An 18,522-nucleotide genomic window follows, 5' to 3' on the forward strand; every position below is an offset into this window, starting at 1 on the left:
TTCACATGAGCACCACACGACCAGGTCTCTGACCTCCTCCCTATAGGCTGTCTCATCGTTGTCGGTGATCAGGCCTACCACTTTTGTGTCATCGGTAAATTTGATGATGGTGTTGGAGTCATGCCTGGCCATGCAGTCATGAGTGAACAGGGAGTACAGGAGGGGACTGAGCACGCACCCCTGAGGGGCCCCAGTGTTGAGGATCAGCTTGGCGAATGTTTGTTCCCTACCCTTACCACCTGGGGGCAGCCCGTCAGTAAGTCCAGGATCCAGTTGCAGAGGGAGGTGTTTAGTCCCAGGGTCCTTAGCTTAGTGATGAGCTTTGAGGGCACTATGGTGTTGAACGCTGAGCTGTAGTCAATGAACAGCATTCTCACATAGGTGTTCCTTTTGTCCGGGTGGGAAAGGGCAGTGTTGAGTGCAATAGAGATTGCATCATCTGTGGATCTGTTGGGTAGGTATGCAAATTGGAGTGGGTCTAGGGTTTCTGGGATAATGGTGTTGATATGAGCCATGACCAGCCTTTCAAAGCACTTCATGGCTACAGACGTGAGTGCTACGGGTTTGTAGTCAATTAGGCAGGTTACCTTAGTTTTCTTGGGCAGAGGGACAATGGTGGTCTGCTTGAAACATGTTTGTATTATAGATTCAGTCAGGGACAGGTTGAAAATGTCAGTGAAGACACTTGCCAGTTGGTCAGTGCATGCTCAGAGTACACGTCCTGGTAATCCTTCTGGCCCTGCAGCCTTTTGAATGTTAACATGTTTAAAGGTCTTACTCACATCGGCTTCGGAGAGCGTAATCACACAGTTGTCCGGAACAGCTGGTGCTCTCATGCATGTTTCAGTGCCTCGAAGCGTGCATAGTAGTAATTTAGCTCGTCTGGTAGGTTTGTGTCACTGGGCAGCTCGTGGCTGTGCTTCCCTATGTAGCTGTAAAAGTTTGCAAGCCCTGCCACATCCGACGATCATCGATTCAATCTTAGTCCTGTATTTACGCTTTACCTGTTTGATGATTCGTTGGAGGGCATAGCGTTTTTTTTAATAAGCTTCCGGGTTAGAGTCCCGCTCCTTGAAAGTGGCAGCTCTACCCTTTATTTCAATGTGATATTGCCTGCAATCCATGGCTTCTAGTTGGGGAATGTAGGTACAGTCACTGAGGGCGACATCATCGATGCACTTATTGATGAAGCCAGTGACTGATGTGGCATACTCCTCAATGCCATCGGAAGAATCCCGGAACATATTCCAGTCTGTGCTAGCAAAACAGTCCTGTAGCTTAGAATCTGATTCATCTGACCACTTTCTTATTGATCGAGTCACTGGTGCTTCCTGCTTGTAAGCAGGAATCAGGAGGATAGAATTATGGTCAGATTTGCCAAATGGAGGGCAAGGGAGAGCTTTGTACGTGTCTCTGTGTGTGGAGTAAAGGTGGTCTAGAGTTTTTTTTCCCTCTGGTTGCACTTTTAACATGCTGATAGAAATGAGGTAAAACTGATTTGAGTTCCCCTGCATTAAAGTCCCTGGACACTAGGAGCGCTGCCTCTGGATGAGCGTATCTTTCCTGTTTGCGTATGGCCATATACAGCTCATTGAGTGAGGTCTTAGTGCCAGCATCGGTCTGTGGTGGTATATAGACACATACGAAGAATACAGATGCTTATCATGAGATACCCTACCTCAGGCGAGCAAAACCTTGAGACTTCCTTAGATTTCGTGCACCCACTGTTGTTTACAAATATATATATATAGGCCGCCGCCCCTTGTCTTACTAGAGGCCGCTGTTCTATCCTGCCGAAAAAGCTTAAAACCTGCCAGCTGTATGTTAATCATGTCGTCGTTCAGTCACGACTCGGTGAAACATAAGATATTACAGTTTTTAATGTTTGGTTGGTAGGATATACATGCTCGTAATTTGTCTATTTTATTATCGATTGATTGTACGTTGGCTAATAAGGCCGATGGTAAAGGTAGATTACCCTCTCGGCGATGGATCCTTACAAGGCACCCTGACCGTTGTCCACAATATCTCTGTCTTTTCCTCCTGTGAATGACAGGGATGAGGGCCTTGTCGGGTGTCAGGAGTAAATCCTTCCCATCCGACTCGTTGAAAAAGAAGAATTCCTCCAGTACGGGGTGAGTAATCGCTGCCCTGATATCAAGAAGCTCTTTTCGGTCATAAGACACGGGGGTAGAAACATTATGTACAAAATTGTAAGGAACGATGCTGCAGAAGAGAAGCGGGTACGGGGAGTTGACATTTAACCGCTGAGGTTGTGGGAGCCCGATGATCCGGCTGAGGCATAGCAGCCTGACAAGCCGGCTGGGCTTAAAAACCTGACGATCCGACTGAGGCCTGACGTGGGAGGGGCGCCTTCTGAGCCAACCGGGGCAAGGAAACCTCTCGAGCCAGCTAGGGAATGGAAGCCCAACGATCCAGCTAAGGCACCCCCAGGTTCCATCGGCGGTAGCCCCCGGACCCAACATCACCCCCAACTGAACCGCCAGCACTCAACGATGCTTCATTTGAGGGCTGCTGCTTTCTGTAAGGAATGACGCTGCAGAAGAGAAGCAGGTACGGGGAGTTGACATTTAATTTGGAAAAGACATACAACAGGACAGGAACAGCTTCAGATCTGGGAAACACAAAGACATATGACAATCAATGCAGCAGCGGGAACAGAGCTGGGGAGCTGACAAATATAGGGGAGGTAATAAACAGGTGATTGAGTCCAGGTGAGTGCAATATCGCTAATGCGCGTGACGAGGGAAGGCAGGTGTGCGTAATGATGGTGGCAGGAGTGCATAAAGCTGGGCAGCCTGGCGCCCTCGAGCTCCAGGGGGGAAGAGCGGGAGCAGGCGTGACACAAAGTAAGTTACAAATAACTTGAAAAAACATACACAATAGTACAATTGGTTACGGGATCGTAAAACGGCGGCCATCTCTTTCAGCGCTGCCATACAGTAGGCAAGGAGTTATTTTCTTCATATGCATCTTTCTTTCGATGCCAAAACCACCACTGGTGTGCGTGGCCAAATATATCTATTTTCATGTCATCTGACCACAGCGCAGGTTTCCAATCCAAGTGCCAATGCCATTTAGCAATGTCCAGGCGTTTACATTTGTTGGATGACATGAAAATAGAGCTTTTTGGCCATGCATACAGAATCTCTTTCTCTGAGCAATTCTTTTAGTACAAAATAATATACTTTTCAACCCCCCCCCAAAATGCATACAATACAGCTCAGTATTTGTATTATTTATTTCATGCAGTCTTTTTTGATTATCTTTATCAAGGTTGCCAATAATTTTGGGCCTGACCGTATTTCCTCAAGAATTCTGTCTTTGCTGTTGGCTTGGAAAGAAAAAAAACATTGACATTTGAGCCAGTAAAGTAAAAAGTATGTTACAATCAAGATTATTGACTGTGAACCTAAATGGTAAACGGCAGGCAGGAAAAAACAGGAAATGTCAACTGCTTATCATTTGTTGCTGCTAGTAGCTTTTCTTTAAAAAGTACTGTGTTGATGAAGGCATGCCTTTATCCACATAAGATGCTGGGATTGTTCTCAACCTATACTGTCTTAAATAAATACTTTATCAGTTTAACATTATGGAATTAAGTCGATTTAACTTTACAAATCACATACATTGTATAAACTGCTTGTTTATTGAATGTGACGAACTGACATGGGAAGCAAAAGTAAACTTCACAGCTTTTGTATTGTCAGACTGGGTAGCTCAGCTCTGAACAATAGTACAATATGAAACTTTCCATAACAAAGATCCCTCCAAGGGCTTGAGATATTGTATTCCATTTCGAATTCTAGGGCATAACATAGAAAGGCGACTAATGGATATCTGTACAACATGTTCTCAACTATTTACAATGAAAAAAATGTCTCATGTCCCATTACAATGTGTAGAGGACTATTCAGGTATGAATACAGGTATTAAAGGTTGTCACCATCAGCAACAGAGGGTGGAAAATGTTTAGGTCTGTTCTGTGAGATCTCATGGTTACTAAACTAATTTCCTTTTATGAATAAGTGCCCCTCTTCATGTCTCATATAGGTTAATTGAATATGTATTCATTTTTATTTTAAATGAAAATGACAGTCTCAAAAAGCTGTTTGGTGAACATGCAAGGCCATTAGACCATTTTCTTCAATTTGATATCTGCCAAAGCCCGTCAACCTGCAAATAAATATTGTGAAGTCTGTTAAACAAATATGTTTTTCAATTAGATTGAACAGATGTTCTTTACGTGTACCCTCTCACCACTCATTTCTTTTCAAAGAAAGTAAACCCATCAACATTCCATCTCAGAACGTTACCTACTCATGTAAAAAGGTTTCTCATTGAATGAATAGACCTTGATTGTATTAATTAAATTGAATTACATTTTATAGCTCTGTGTTATATAGTAATAATAGTCTGTCCCTCATTGTGTTAACAAAAGAGAGTCTTAGAGGCATTGCAATTTTCCCTTTTTTACTCACATCTTATAAAGAGAGATTTATTTTGAGCATCAGTTTCTCTCGTGGTTAATCCTGCTGAAAGATTAGAGTTCAATCTTATCTGATATTGTAACGACTCTTCATGAATAGCAAAATAACTTGATCTTGTCAATCACTGACTGTGCTTGAATTAATTTATATATTGTTACAAAAAAGAGAGTGGGGATCATTTATTTCTGTCTTTGTTTATTTGAATCCTATATACTTCATAGGCAGTTAGAAATGTGGATATACTGTAGTAGTTCACCATTAAATAGGAAGCTAAATCGTACCACATAAATACTGCAATACTAGTATACTTTACAGCAAATTATACTGAACAAAAAATAAACGCAACATGTAAAGTGTTGGTCCCATGTTTCATGAGCTGAAATAAAATGATCCCAGAAAATGTCCGTACACACAAAAAGCGTGTCTCTCAAATTTGATGCACACATTTTTTACATCTTTGTTAGTGAGCATTTATCTTTTGCCAAAATAATCCATCCACCTGACAGGTGTGACATATAAAGAAGCTGATTAAACACAATGATCATTACACAGATGCACCTTGTGCTGGGGACCATAAAAGACCACTGAAAAATGTGCAGTTTTGTCACACAACACAATGCCACAGATGTCTCAAGTTTTGAGGGAGCGTGAAATTAGCATGCTGACTGTAGGAATGTCCACCACAGCTTTTGACAGATGATTGAATGTTCATTTCTCTACCATAAGCCACCTGTAACGTCATTATAAAGAATTTGGCAGTACGTCCAACCGGCTTCACAACCGCAGATCACATGTAACCTCGCCAGCCCAGGACCTCCACATCAGGCTTCTTCACCTACATGATCGTCTGAGACTAGCTGATGAAACTGAGGAGTTTTTCTGTGCAATAAAGCCCTTTTGTGGGGAAAAACAAATTCTGATTGGTAGGTCATGGCTCCCCAGTGGGTGGGCCTTGTTCCCAAGTGGGTGGGCCTTTGTCCTCCCAGGTCCACAAATGGCTGCGCCCCTGCCCAGTCATGTGAAATCCATAAATTAGGGCCTAATGAATTATTTTTCAATTGACTTATTTTTCGATATGAACTGTAACTCAGTAAAATTGTTGAAATTGTTGCATTTTGTGTTTATATTTTTGTTCAGTGTATTTAGAACGAGGTTTGTCTCCTTGATTTGTTTTTCTTAAAGTGTTGACATACTCCGTAGAAATGTGAATCCAACCTGTGTGACCCCGGCAGACCAACTGGCTCACTTGCAGTCACAGTTCATGCAGTCACAGTTCATGCAGTCAGTTCCTGCAGTCACAATTATGTTTTGTCTGTAGGTCTGACAGAGGCTGCTTAACTAAACAGCAAATCTAATTATCTTCCCACTTTTGTCACGTAATGGAAGTGCCCCTCTGGTGACAACCTTGTACATGTTCTCTACTGAGTTTAAATACTGTCTGGTGGCTCCTGATGCTGTGGGGAAACTGTAATTACGTTGCCTAAAGTGCTGCCCTCCATCACAAAAACATCAGCACATGCAAATGTGAGAATATGTTAGACTGCAGCTTAAATTAGATAGTGTGTTTTGCATTTTTAAATATCCCAATCCATCTGTCTATCATGACCCTTCTGTCTGACTGTCCATAGACCACATTTATATGAAAAGGCTCATTCACTATGAATGAGCATTTTCATATTTAGTGTAGTAACAGCAGACACCTAGGCCAGAGCGGTAATGTGGTTTCATGTTAAGCCAATTAATGATTACTGTTTATCAACAGTCTCACAGGTGGTGGATGCATACACATGCCAAGACAAGAAGTTTAAATTGAACACATTATAATTGTAGCATTCATTATATGATTAAGAGCATTTTACCTTTGGTTATGTTCTCATTTAATGTATTATTTCATTTGAATGTTTTGATAGAATCTATTTTTAGGAGCATGGTTGTGGTTATTGGTAATGCCATAACAGTGGTACTGATCCTGCACTGTGGAGTGCGTAATTGACCCACTCATGTAATTAGCATTAATTAGCACCTCTGTTGGCGGATAGCACGGCTCAAACTGGATGTCCTGCAGTTTGGACCGTGCACTGCTGTCACTGCTGCAGTGACCCGCTTGAAAACTATCTGGCTACTTTGGCTGCAGTGGCTATTCTCTGCGAGAGTCCGTATCAGTGACCGTAAGAATTATGGGATCTGGGGTGCACACACTTTCTGGTTTAATTGAAAAGATACCCGTAAATACAGTTTCTTCAAACTTTCGTCAATGTAAATTACCCCAAGTCTTAAGTCCTGACAGTTCACTTTGCACTTGTGTACAAATACGTTTGTTGAACTTATTTAAACACATATGGAATCATGTAGTAACCCAAAAAGTGTTAAACAAAGTAGCCACCCTTTGCCTTGATGACAGCTTTGCACACTCTTGGCATTCTCTCAACCAGCTTCACCTGGAATGTTTTTCCAACCATCTTAAAAGAGTTCCCACATATGCTGAGCACTTGTTGGCTGCTTTTCCTTCACTCTGTGGTCCAACTCATCCCAAACTATTTCAATTGGGTTGAGGTTGGGTGATTGTGGAAGCCAGACCATCTGATACAGCGCTCCATCACTTTGCTTCATGATCAAATAGCCCTTACACAGCCTGGAGGTGTGTTGGGTCATTGTCCTGTTGAAAAACAAATGAAAGTCCAACTAAGCGCCAACCACATGGGATGGCGTATCACTGCAGAATGCTGTGGTAGCCATGCTGGTTAAGTGTGCCTTGAATTGTAGATAAATCACTGACCGCGTCACAAGCAAAGCACCCCCACACCATCACACCTCCTCCTCCATGCTTCATTGTGGGAACCAACAATTGTTTACAGACAGATTATTTCACTTATAATTCACAATATCACAATTCCAGTGGGTCAGACTTTTACATAAACTAAGTTGACCGTGCCTTTAAACAGCTTCGAAAGTTGCAGAAAATGATACCGCTCAGGAAGGAGGCGCGTTCTGTCTCCTAGAGATGAACGTACTTTGGTGCAAAAAGTGCAAATCAATCTCAGAACAACAGCAAAGGACCCTGTGAAGATGCTGGAGGAAACAGGTACTAAAGTATCAATATCCACAGTAAAACGAGTCCTATAACCTGAAAGGCCGCTCAGCAAGGAAGAAGCCACTGCTCCAAAACCGCCATGAAAAATCCAGACTACGGTTTGCAACTGCACATGGGGACAAAGATCGTACTTTTTGGAGAAATGTCTTCTGGTCTGATGAAACAAAAATAGAACCGTTTGGCCATAATGACCATTGTTATGTTTGGAGGGAAAAGGGGGAGGCTTGCAAGCCAAAGAACACCATCCCAACCGTGAAGCACGGGGGTGGCAGCACAATGTTGCGGGTGTGCTTTGCTGCAGGAGGGACTGGTGCACTTCACAAAATAGATGGCAGCATGAGGATGGAAAAGTATGCGTATATTTTGGAGCAACGTCTCAAGACATCAGTCAGGAAGTTAAAGCTTGGTCTCAAATGGGTCTTCCAAATGGACAATGACCCCAAGCATACTGCCAAAGTTGTGGCAAAATGGCTTAAGGACAACAGCGTCAAGGTATTGGAGTGACCATCACAAAGCCCTGACCTCAAATCCTATAGTAAATTTGTGGGCACGACTGAAAAAGCATGTGCGAGCAAGAAGGCCTGCAACCCTGTCTCAGTTACACCAGCTCTGTCAGTAGGAATTTGCCAAAATTCACCCAACTTACAAGCTTGTGGAAGGCTACCTGAAATGTTTCACCCAAGTTAAACAATTTAAATGCAATGCTACCAAATTCTAATTGAGTGTATGTAAACTTCTGAACTTCTGAATGTGATGAAAGAAATGAAAGCTGAAATAAATCATTCTCTGTACTATTATTCAGATTTTTCTCATTCTTAAAATAAAGTGGTGATCTTAACTGACCTACGACAGGGAATTTTTACTAGGATTAAATGTCAGGAATTGTGAAAAACGGAGTTTAAATGTATTTGGCTAAGGTATATGTAAACTTACAACTTCAACAGTAGGTCTATAACAGTCTAGGTCTATAGTGTCTCCCCCTTTGAAGAGGGGGATGACTGCGGCAGCTTTCCAATCTTTGGGGATCTCAGACTATATGAAAGAGAGGTTGAACAGGCTAGTAATAGTGGTTGCAACAATTTCTGCGGATAATTTTAGAAAGAGAGGGTCCAGATTGTCTAGCCCAGCGGATTTGTAGGGATCCAGATTTTACAGCTCTTTCAGAACATCAGCTGTCTGGATTTGGGTGAAAGAGAAGCGGGGGTGGCCTTGGGCAAGTTGCTGCAGGGGGTGCCGAGCTGTTGGCCGGGGTAGGGGTAGCCAGGTGGAAAGCGTGGCCGGCTGTAGAAAAATGCTTTCTTGAAATTATCAATTATCGTAGATTTATTGGTGGGAGGAGGTGCTCTTATTATCCATGGACTTTAGTGTCTCAAAACCTTTTGGAATTTGTGCTACAGGATGCAAATTTCTGTTTGAAAAATCTAGCCTTAGCTTTCCTAACTGACTGTGTATATTGGTTCCTGACTTCCCTGAAAAGTTGCATATCGCTTGGGCTATTCGATGCTAATGTAGAACGCCACAGGATGTTTTTGTGCTGGTCAAGGGCTGTCAAGTCTGATGTGAACCAAGGGCTATATCTGTTCTTAGTTCTACATTTTTTTAATGGGGCATGCTTATTTAAGATGGTGAGGAAAGCACTTTTAAAGAGCAACCAGGCATCCTCTACTGACTGGATGAGGTCGATATCCTTCCAGGACACCCGGGCCATGTTGTTTAGAAAGACCTGCTCGCTGAAGTGTTTTATGGAGCGTTTGACAGTGATGAGGGGTGGTCGTTTGACCGCGGACCCATTATGGACGCAGGCAATGAGGCAGTGATCGCTGAGATCCTGGTTGAAGACAGCAGGGGTGTATTTAGAGGGCAAGTTGGTTAGGACGATATCTAACAGGGTGCCCATGGTTATGGATTTAGGGTTGTACCAGATTCCTTGATAATTTGTGTGAGATTGAGGGCATCTAGCTTAGATTGTATGACTGCCGGGGTGTTAAGCATATCCCAGTTTAGGTCGCTGGACAGTACAAACTCTGAAGATAGATGGGGGGCAATCAATCCACATATGGTGTCCAGGGCACAGCTGGGGGCTGAGGGGGGTCTATAACAAGCGGCAATTGTGAGAGACTTGTTTCTGGAAAGGTGGATTTTTAAAAGTAGAAGCTCGAATTGTTTGGGCACAGACCTGGAAAGTATGACAGAACTCCGCATGCTATCTCTGCAGTAGATTGCAACTCCGCCCCCTTTGGCAGTTCTATCTTGTCGGAAAATGTTGTTGTTGGGGATGGAAATTTCAGGATTTTTGGTGACCTTCCTAAACCAGGATTCAGACACGGCTAGGACGTCAGGGTTGGCGGAGTGTGCTAAAGCAGTGAATAAAACAAACTTAGGGAGGAGGATTCTGATAACATGCATGAAACCAAGGCTATTACGGTTACAGAAGTCAACAAATGAGAGCGCCTGGGGAATAGGAGTGGGGCTGGGGGCTGCAGGGCCTGGGTTAACCGCTACATCACCAGAGGAACAGAGGAGGAGTATGATAAGGGTACGGCTAAAGGCTATAAGAACTGGTCGTCTAGTGCGTTCGGAATAGAGAGTAAAAGGAGCAGATTTCTGGGCGTGGAAGAATAGATTCAAAGCATAATGTACAGACAAGGGAATGGTAGGATGTGAGTGGAGATAAACCTAGGCATTGAGTGGCGATGAGAGGGCTTTTGTCTCTAGAGGCACCAGTTCAGCCAGGTGACATCTCAGCATGTGTGGGGAGTGGGACAAAAGGGCTATCTAAGGCATATTGGGCAGGGCTGGGAGCTCTACAGTGAAATAAGACAATTATAACTAACCAAAACAGCAATAGATAAGGCATATTGACATTAGGGAGAGGCATGTGTAGCCAAGTGATCATAGGGTCCAATGAGTAGCAATAGGTGAGTCAGGGAGCCTATTCAGTAGTCGCTACTACGCTAGGTGAGCTGGAGACACGGCGATTCAGTCAGCTAGCGGGCCGGGGCTAGCAGATGGGCCTTCGGTGACGTCGCAATGGAAGAGCCTGTTGAAACCACCTCGGACAATTATGTTGGTAGACCAGCCGTGATGGATCGGCGGGGCTCCGTGTCGGCAGTAAAGGTCCAGGCCAATTGGCAAAAGAGGTATTGTAGACCAAGAATTAGCTGGTGGACCTCATTCGGCTAGCAGGGAGATGGGCCTAGCTCGAGGCTAGCTCAAGCTTAATGTTGATGATGTGGTTGTTACTGACAAGGAGCACATGGCTGAGCTCTTTAATCACCACTTCATTAAGTCAGGATTCCTATTTGACTCAGCCATGCCTCAGCCATGCTTCCACCAACATTTCCTCATCTCCCACCCCTTCTAATGTGACTAGACCCGATGCTCCTTGCTTGTAAGGCAGACACGGTGCATTCTTTATTTAAAGGGGAGATGAAGCTGATCCTAACTGTTATAGACCAATTTCTATTTTGCCCTGTTTATCAACATTTTTGAAAAATGTGTAAATAATCAACTGACTGGATGTCCCGATGTCTATAGTATTTTCTCTGGTGTGCAATCTGGTTTCCACTCAGGTTATGGATATCACTGCAACCTTAAAGGTCCTAAAAGATGTTACCATTGCCCTTGATTCTAAGCAATGTTGTGCTGCTATTTTTATTGACTTGGCCAAAGCCTTTCTTACTGTAGACCATTCCATTCTTGTGGGCCGGCTAAGGAGTATTGGTTTCTTTGAGGGGTCTTTGGCCTGGTTTGCTAACTACATAGAGTGCAGTGTATAAAGTCAGAACATCTGCTGTCTCAGACACTGCCTGTCACCAAGACAGTACCCCAAGGCTCGATCCTAGTCCCCACGCTCTTCTCGACATACATAAACAACAAAGCTCAGGCAGTAAGAAGTTCTCTCATCCATTTATATGCAGATGATACAGTCTTATGCTCAGCTTGCCCCACCCGGATTTTGTGTTAAACGCTCTACATCAAAGCTTTCTTGGTGTCCAACAAGCTGTCTCTGTTCTTAACCTTGTTCTGAAATCTCCAAAACAAAGGTCATGTTTTGAAGAATGCCCCTCTCCCCCCTGGTGTGATTACTACCTCTGAGGGTTAAGAGCTTGAGGTAGTCCTCATACAAGTACTTCGGAGTATGGATAGACGCTACACTGTCCTTCTTTCAGCATACGTCAAAGCTTCAGGCTAAGGTTATATCTAGACTTGGTTTCCTCTATCGTAATCACTCCTCTTTCACCTCAGCTCAAATCAAATCAAAGTTAATTTGTCACGTGCGCCGAATACAACAGTGAAATGCTTACTTACAGGCTCTAACCAATAGTGCGAAAAAAATTGTATGTGTGTGTGTGTGTGTGTGTTTGTGTGTAGGAGAGTAAAGAAATAAAACAACAGTAAAAAGACATTTGAAAATAACAGTAGCAAGGCTATATACAGACACCAGTTAGTCAGGCTTATTGAGGTAGTGTACATGTAGGTATGATTAAAGTGACTATGCATATATGATGAAAAGAGAGTAGCAGTAGCGTAAAAATAGGAGTTGGCGGGTGGTGGGACACAATGCAGATAGCCCGGTTAGCCAATGTGCGGGAGCACTGGTTGGTCGAGCCAATTGAGGTAGTATGTACATGAATGTATAGTTAAAGTGACTATGCATATATGATAAACAGAGAGTAGCAGCAGCATAAAAGATGGGTTGGGGGGGCACACAATGTAAATAGACCGGGTAACCATTTGGTTACCTGTTCAGGAGCCTTATGGCTTGGGGGTAAAAACTGTTGAGAAGCCTTTTTGTCCTAGACTTGGCACTCCGGTACCGCTTGCCATGCGGTAGTAGAGAGAACAATCTATTACATTTACATTTACATTTACGTCATTTAGCAGACGCTCTTATCCAAAGCGACTTACAAATTGGTGCATTCACCTTATGATATCCAGTGGAACAACCACTTTACAATAGAGCATCTAAATCTTTTAGGGGGGGGGTTAGAAGGATTACTTTGTCCTATCCCAGGTATTCCTTAACCTCTTGGGGCTAGGTGGGACGCTAGCGTGCCACCCGTGGTGCACTCCATCAACAGCAGGTGCATTTCAAGAGCGGCAAATTTGAATCCAAATAAATGTCAAAATTCAAATTTTTCAAAAATACAACTATTTTACACCATTTGAAAGATAAACATCTCCTTAATCTAACCACGTTTTACGATTTCAAAAAGGTTTACGGCGAAAGCATAAATTTAGAGTATGTTAGGACAGTACATTTACAAGAGTTGTGTGTAATGTTTTGTCAAGTCAAAGACAGGGTCACCAAAACCATAAAACCAGCTAAAATGATGCACTAACCTTTTACAATCTCCATCAGATGACACTCCTAGGACATTATGTTAGACAATGCATGCATTTTTAGTTCTATCAAGTTCATATTTATATCCAAAAACAGCGTTTTACTATGGCATTGATGTTGAGGAAATCGTTTCCCTCCAATAACCGGCAGTCAAGTCAGCGTAACAAATTAAATAATTAAAATTAGAAAACATTGGTAAAATATTATATTGTCATTTAAAGAATTATAGATTTACATCTCTTGAACGCAATCAACTTGCCAGATTTAAAAATAACCTTACTGGGAAATCACACTTTGCAATAATCTGAGCACTGCGCCCAGAAAAATACGCGTTGCGATACAGACTAGACGTCATGTTGGGGAGATCTAAAATCGAAAATACTATGTAAATAATCCATAACCTTTGATTCTCTTCATCAGATGTCACTTCCAGGTATCACAGGTCCATAACGAATGTAGTTTTGTTCAAAAAAGCTCATCATTTATGTCCAAAAATCTCCGTCTCGTTAGCACATGATGTAAGCCAGCCGGACTTCTCGTCATGAACGAGGGGAAAAAATATATTTCCGTTCGTTCAAACATGTCAAACGTTGTATAGCATAAATCATTAGGGCCTTTTTTAACCAGAACATGAATAATATTCAAGGTGGACGAATGCATACTCTTTTATAACGTATTGGAACGAGGGTACCCAACATGAACTCGCGCGCCAGGTGTCTAATGGGACATCATGTTCCATGGCTCTTGTTCGGTCAGATCTCCCTCCAGAAGACTCAAAACACTTTGTAAAGGCTGGTGACATCTAGTGGAAGCAATAGGAAGTGCCAAAATATTCCTAAACCCCTGTGTTTTTCAATGGGATAGGTTTAAAGGGAGGTGTTTAGTCCCAGGTTCCTTAGCTTAGTGATGAGCTTTGAGGGTACTATGGTGTTGAAGGCTGAGCTGTAGTCAATGAATAGCATTCTCACATAGGTGTTCCTTTTGTCCAGGTGGGAAAGGGCAGTATGGAGTGCAATAGAGATTGCATCATCTGTGGATCTGTTTGGGCAGTATGCAAATTGGAGTGGGTCAAGGGTTTCTGGGATAATGGTGTTGATGTGAGCCATTACCAGCCTTTCAAAGCACTTCATTGCTACGGACGTGAGTGCTACGGGTTTGTAGTCATTTAGGCAGGTTTCCTTTGTGTTCTTGGGCACAGGGACTATGGTAGTCTGCTTGAAACATGTTGGTATTACAGACTCAATCAGGGACATGTTGAAAATGTCAGTGAAGACACCTGCTAGTTGGTCAGCACATGCCCGGAGCACACGTCCTGGTAATCCGTCTGGCCCTGCAGCCTTGTGTATGTTGACCTGTTTAAAGGTCTTACTCATGTCGGCTACGGAGAGCGTGATCACACGGCCGTCCAGAACAGCTGATGCTCTCATGCATGCCTCAGTGTTGCTTGCCTCGAAGCGAGCATAGAAGTGATTTAGCTCGTCAGGTAGGCTTGTGTCACTGGGCAGCTGCCAAACTAACCCTGATTCAGACGACTATCTTACCGTGCTAGAATACGGAGATGTAATTTAGAGATCTGCAGGTAAGGGTGCTCTCGAGCGGCCAGATGTTCTTTACCATTTGGCCATCAGATGTGCCACCAATGCTCCTTATAGGACATATGACTGCACTCTATACTCCTCTGTAAACTTGTCATCACTGTATACCTGTCGCAAGACCCACTGGTTGATGCTTATTTATAAAACCCTCTTAGGCCTCACTCCCCCATCTGAGACATCTACTGCAGCCCTCATCCTCCACATACAACACCCGTTCTGCCATTCACATTCTGTTAAAGGTCCCAAAGCACACACATCCCTGGGTCACACCTTTTTTCAGTTCGCTGCAGCTAGTGACTGGAACGAGCTGCAAAAAACACTCAAACTGCACAGTTTTATCTCCATCTCTTCATTCAAAGACTCAGTCATGGACACTCTTACTGACAGTTGTGGCTGCTTCGCATGATGTATTGGTGTCTCTACCTTCTTGTCCTTTGTGCTGTGGTCTTTGCCCAATAATGTTTGTACCATGTTTTGTGCTGCTAGCATGTTGTGCTGCTGCCATGTTGTGTTGCTACCATGTTGTTGTCATGTTGTGTTGCTACTATGCTGTGTTGTCATGTGTTGCTGCTATGCTATGTTGTTTTCTTAGGTCTCACTTTATGTAGTGTTGTGATGTCTCTCTTGTTGTGATGTGTGTTTGGTCTTATATTTTTATTTTATTTTACATTTTTAATCCCAGCCTCCACCCCCGCAGGAGACCTTTTGGTAGGCCGTCGTTGTAAATAAGAATTTGTTCCTAATTGACTTGCCCAGTTAAATAAATGTTAAATTAATAAAACATGTTTTATTTGGACTGCAATTTCTGAGGCTGGTAACTCTAATGAACATATCCTCTGCAGCAGAGGTAACTCTGGGTCTTCCTTTCCTGTGGCGATCCTAATAAGAGACAGTTTCATCATAGCGCTTGATGGTTTTTGCGACTGCACTTGTAGAAACTTTCTAAGTTATTGAAATTTTCCAGATTGACTGACCTTCGTGTCTGAAAGCAGGGATGGACTGTCATTTCTCTTTGCTTATTTGAGCTGTTCTTGCCATAATATGGACTTGGTATTTTACCAAATAGGGCTATCTTCTGTGCACCACCCCAAACTTGTCACAACACAACTGATTGGCTTAAATGCATTAAGAAGGAAATAAATTACACAAATTAACTTATAACAAGGTACATCTGTTAGTTGAAATGCATTCCAGGTGACTACCTCATGAAGCTGGTTGAGAGAATACCAAGAGTGTGCAAAGCTGTCATCAAGGCAAAGGATGGCTACTTTGAAGAATCTCAAATATAAAATGTATTTTGATTTGTTTAACACTTTTTTCGTTACTACATGATTCCATATGTGTTATTTTAGTTTAGATTTCTCCACTATTATTCTACAATGTAGAAAACAGAACAAATTAAGAAAAACCCTGGAATGAGTATGTGTGTGCAAACCTTTGACTGGTACTGTATATACATACACACACTGAGTGTACACAACGTTAGGAACACACGCTCTTTCCATTACATAGACTGTTAAATTGACTTTAATCAGTGTAGATGAAGGGAAGGAGACAGGTTAAATAATTATTTTTAAGCCTTGAGACAATTGAGACATGGACTGTGTATGTGAGACATTCAGAGGGTGAATGGGCAAGACAAAATATTTAAGTGCTTTTGAACAGGGTATGGTAGTAGGTGCCAGGTGCACCAGTTTGAGTGTGTCAAGAACTGCAACACTGCTGGGTTTTTCACACTCAACAGTTTCCTGTGTCTATCAAGAATGATCCACCACCCAAAGGACATGCAGTCAACTTGACACAAATGTGGGAAGCATTGGTGTCAACATGGGCCAGCATCCCTGTGAAACGCTTTTGACAGCTTGTTGAGTCCATGCCCAAATTAACTGAGGCAGTTCTGAGGGTATATACAGTATATAACAATTGGGATGATGGGGAATACTGGAAGAAGCCTATACCAAATCATCATTGGTGAGGGGAACTCATTAGCTCAAACATGGGAAAGTTCTTAGCAAAACTACGAACTGATCGGATCTACAAGAGATGGGGAGAAATATAAAGCAAGCAGTCTTGGTTCTTGCTGCAAGTCAGATGTATAGCTCGACCACTTCACAAGAGCAGTATGCTGGAAATCAATAGTGTCTGGTCAGAGCTCTTCTACCGCAGCACTTACTCCAGTTCAAGAGCCCCTTAAATGACTGAGGGTGGGTCCGTGGCCCAAACCGCAGAACATTATACTACTTTGTATTTACAGAAATTAGTTCATCTTGATGTCACAGTATTTTATCAACTTGACGACGATAAGATGCCTCACACCACCCGTGATTCAATTGAGACATTGATCCAACACCATCAATTGAATACTACACTCTCTTTGCATTGTACCTTTAATTTTTTTATCTCTAGAAAGATCATACAAAGCCCCACTGGAGAGCTACAACTGGTTTGTGAGGTTGACAAGGAATTATGTCATCTTTATGGGATTCCAGGTAACACTAGTCTAAGTACACTGGTAGAGTGCTCCAGATATACAGTGAGTTTCAAAACTATTGGGACAGTGACAAATGTTTTCTTGTTTTGGCTCTGGATTTGAAATGATGCAATTGAAGTGTGGACTGTCAGCTTTAATTTAAAGGGTATTTTCATCCATGTCGGATGAACGGTTTAGAAATTAGAACACTTATGTACACAGACCTCCCACTTTAGGGACCATTATGGATAATCCTGAATGAATCGTGAATAACGATGAGTGAAAAAGTTCCAGACGCACAACTCCTAAGACATGCTGACCTCTCACTAACAGGGGAGGTTAGCATTTTTGGAGGGTATGATATTTGTGCGTGTGTAACTTTCTCACTCATCTTTACTCACGATTCATTTGGGATTATCCCTAACCATGGTAGCATCGACATGAATATAGAATTGTTTAGAAACATATTATACTCTTATTTATAATAAAAGTGACTCCAAACTGACACAATACTTTATTTACCATTAATTTCTATAGGGAACAAAATAATCTGAAACAAAAATAAAACATACAGGAAATGCATCCAAAAAATATGTAGAGTCACAATCTTGATGTATCCATTACGTGCTATGAATGTGGGACCAAATACTTTACTTTTTTCTACATTAGTGAATTTGTTACAATACTTTTGGTCACCTAAAATTGGGGAACTATGTACAAGAAGTGTTGTAATTTCCAAGTGGTTCACCCAATATCGATGAAAATACCCCCAATGTCTGCTCTTTAACCTCATAGTCATTATATCATTTCAAATCCAAAGTGCTGGAGTACAGAGCTCACTGTAAAAAGCTCATACCGTTCCTCAGAAAGTAGTCACACCCCTTGACTTTTTCCACATTTTGTTGTCTTACAAAGTACAATTAAAATGGACTTGATTGATTTGTTTTGTCAACAATCTACACAAAATAATCTGTAATGTCAAAGTGAAAGAAAAATTCTAACATTTTTAAAAAGTTTATGAAAAATAAAGCACTAAAATATCTAGATTAGATACAGTTGAAGTCAGAGGTTTACATACACCTTAGCCAAATACATTTAAACTCAGTTTTTCACAATTCCTGACATTTAATAGTAAAAATTCCTTGTCTTAGGTCGGTTAGGATCACCACTTTATTTTAAGAATGTGAAATGTAAGAATAATAGTAGAGAGAATGACTTATTTCAGCTTTTATTACTTTCTTCACATTCCCAGATGGTCAGAAGTTTACATACACTCAATTAGTGTTTGGCAGCATTGCCTTTAAATTGTTTGACTTGGGGCAACCGTTTTGGGCAGCCTTCCACAAGCTCCCCACAATAAGTTGGGTGAATGTTGGCCCATTCCTCCTGACAGAGCTGGTGTAACTGAGACAAGTTTGCAGGCCTCCTTGCTCGCACACGCATTTTCAGTTCTGCCCACAAACTTTCTATAGGATGAGGTCAGGGCTTTGTGATGGCCACTCCAATAC

Source organism: Salmo salar, chromosome ssa11, assembly GCF_905237065.1.
Source record: "Salmo salar chromosome ssa11, Ssal_v3.1, whole genome shotgun sequence".
NCBI classification, from domain to species: domain Eukaryota; kingdom Metazoa; phylum Chordata; class Actinopteri; order Salmoniformes; family Salmonidae; genus Salmo; species Salmo salar.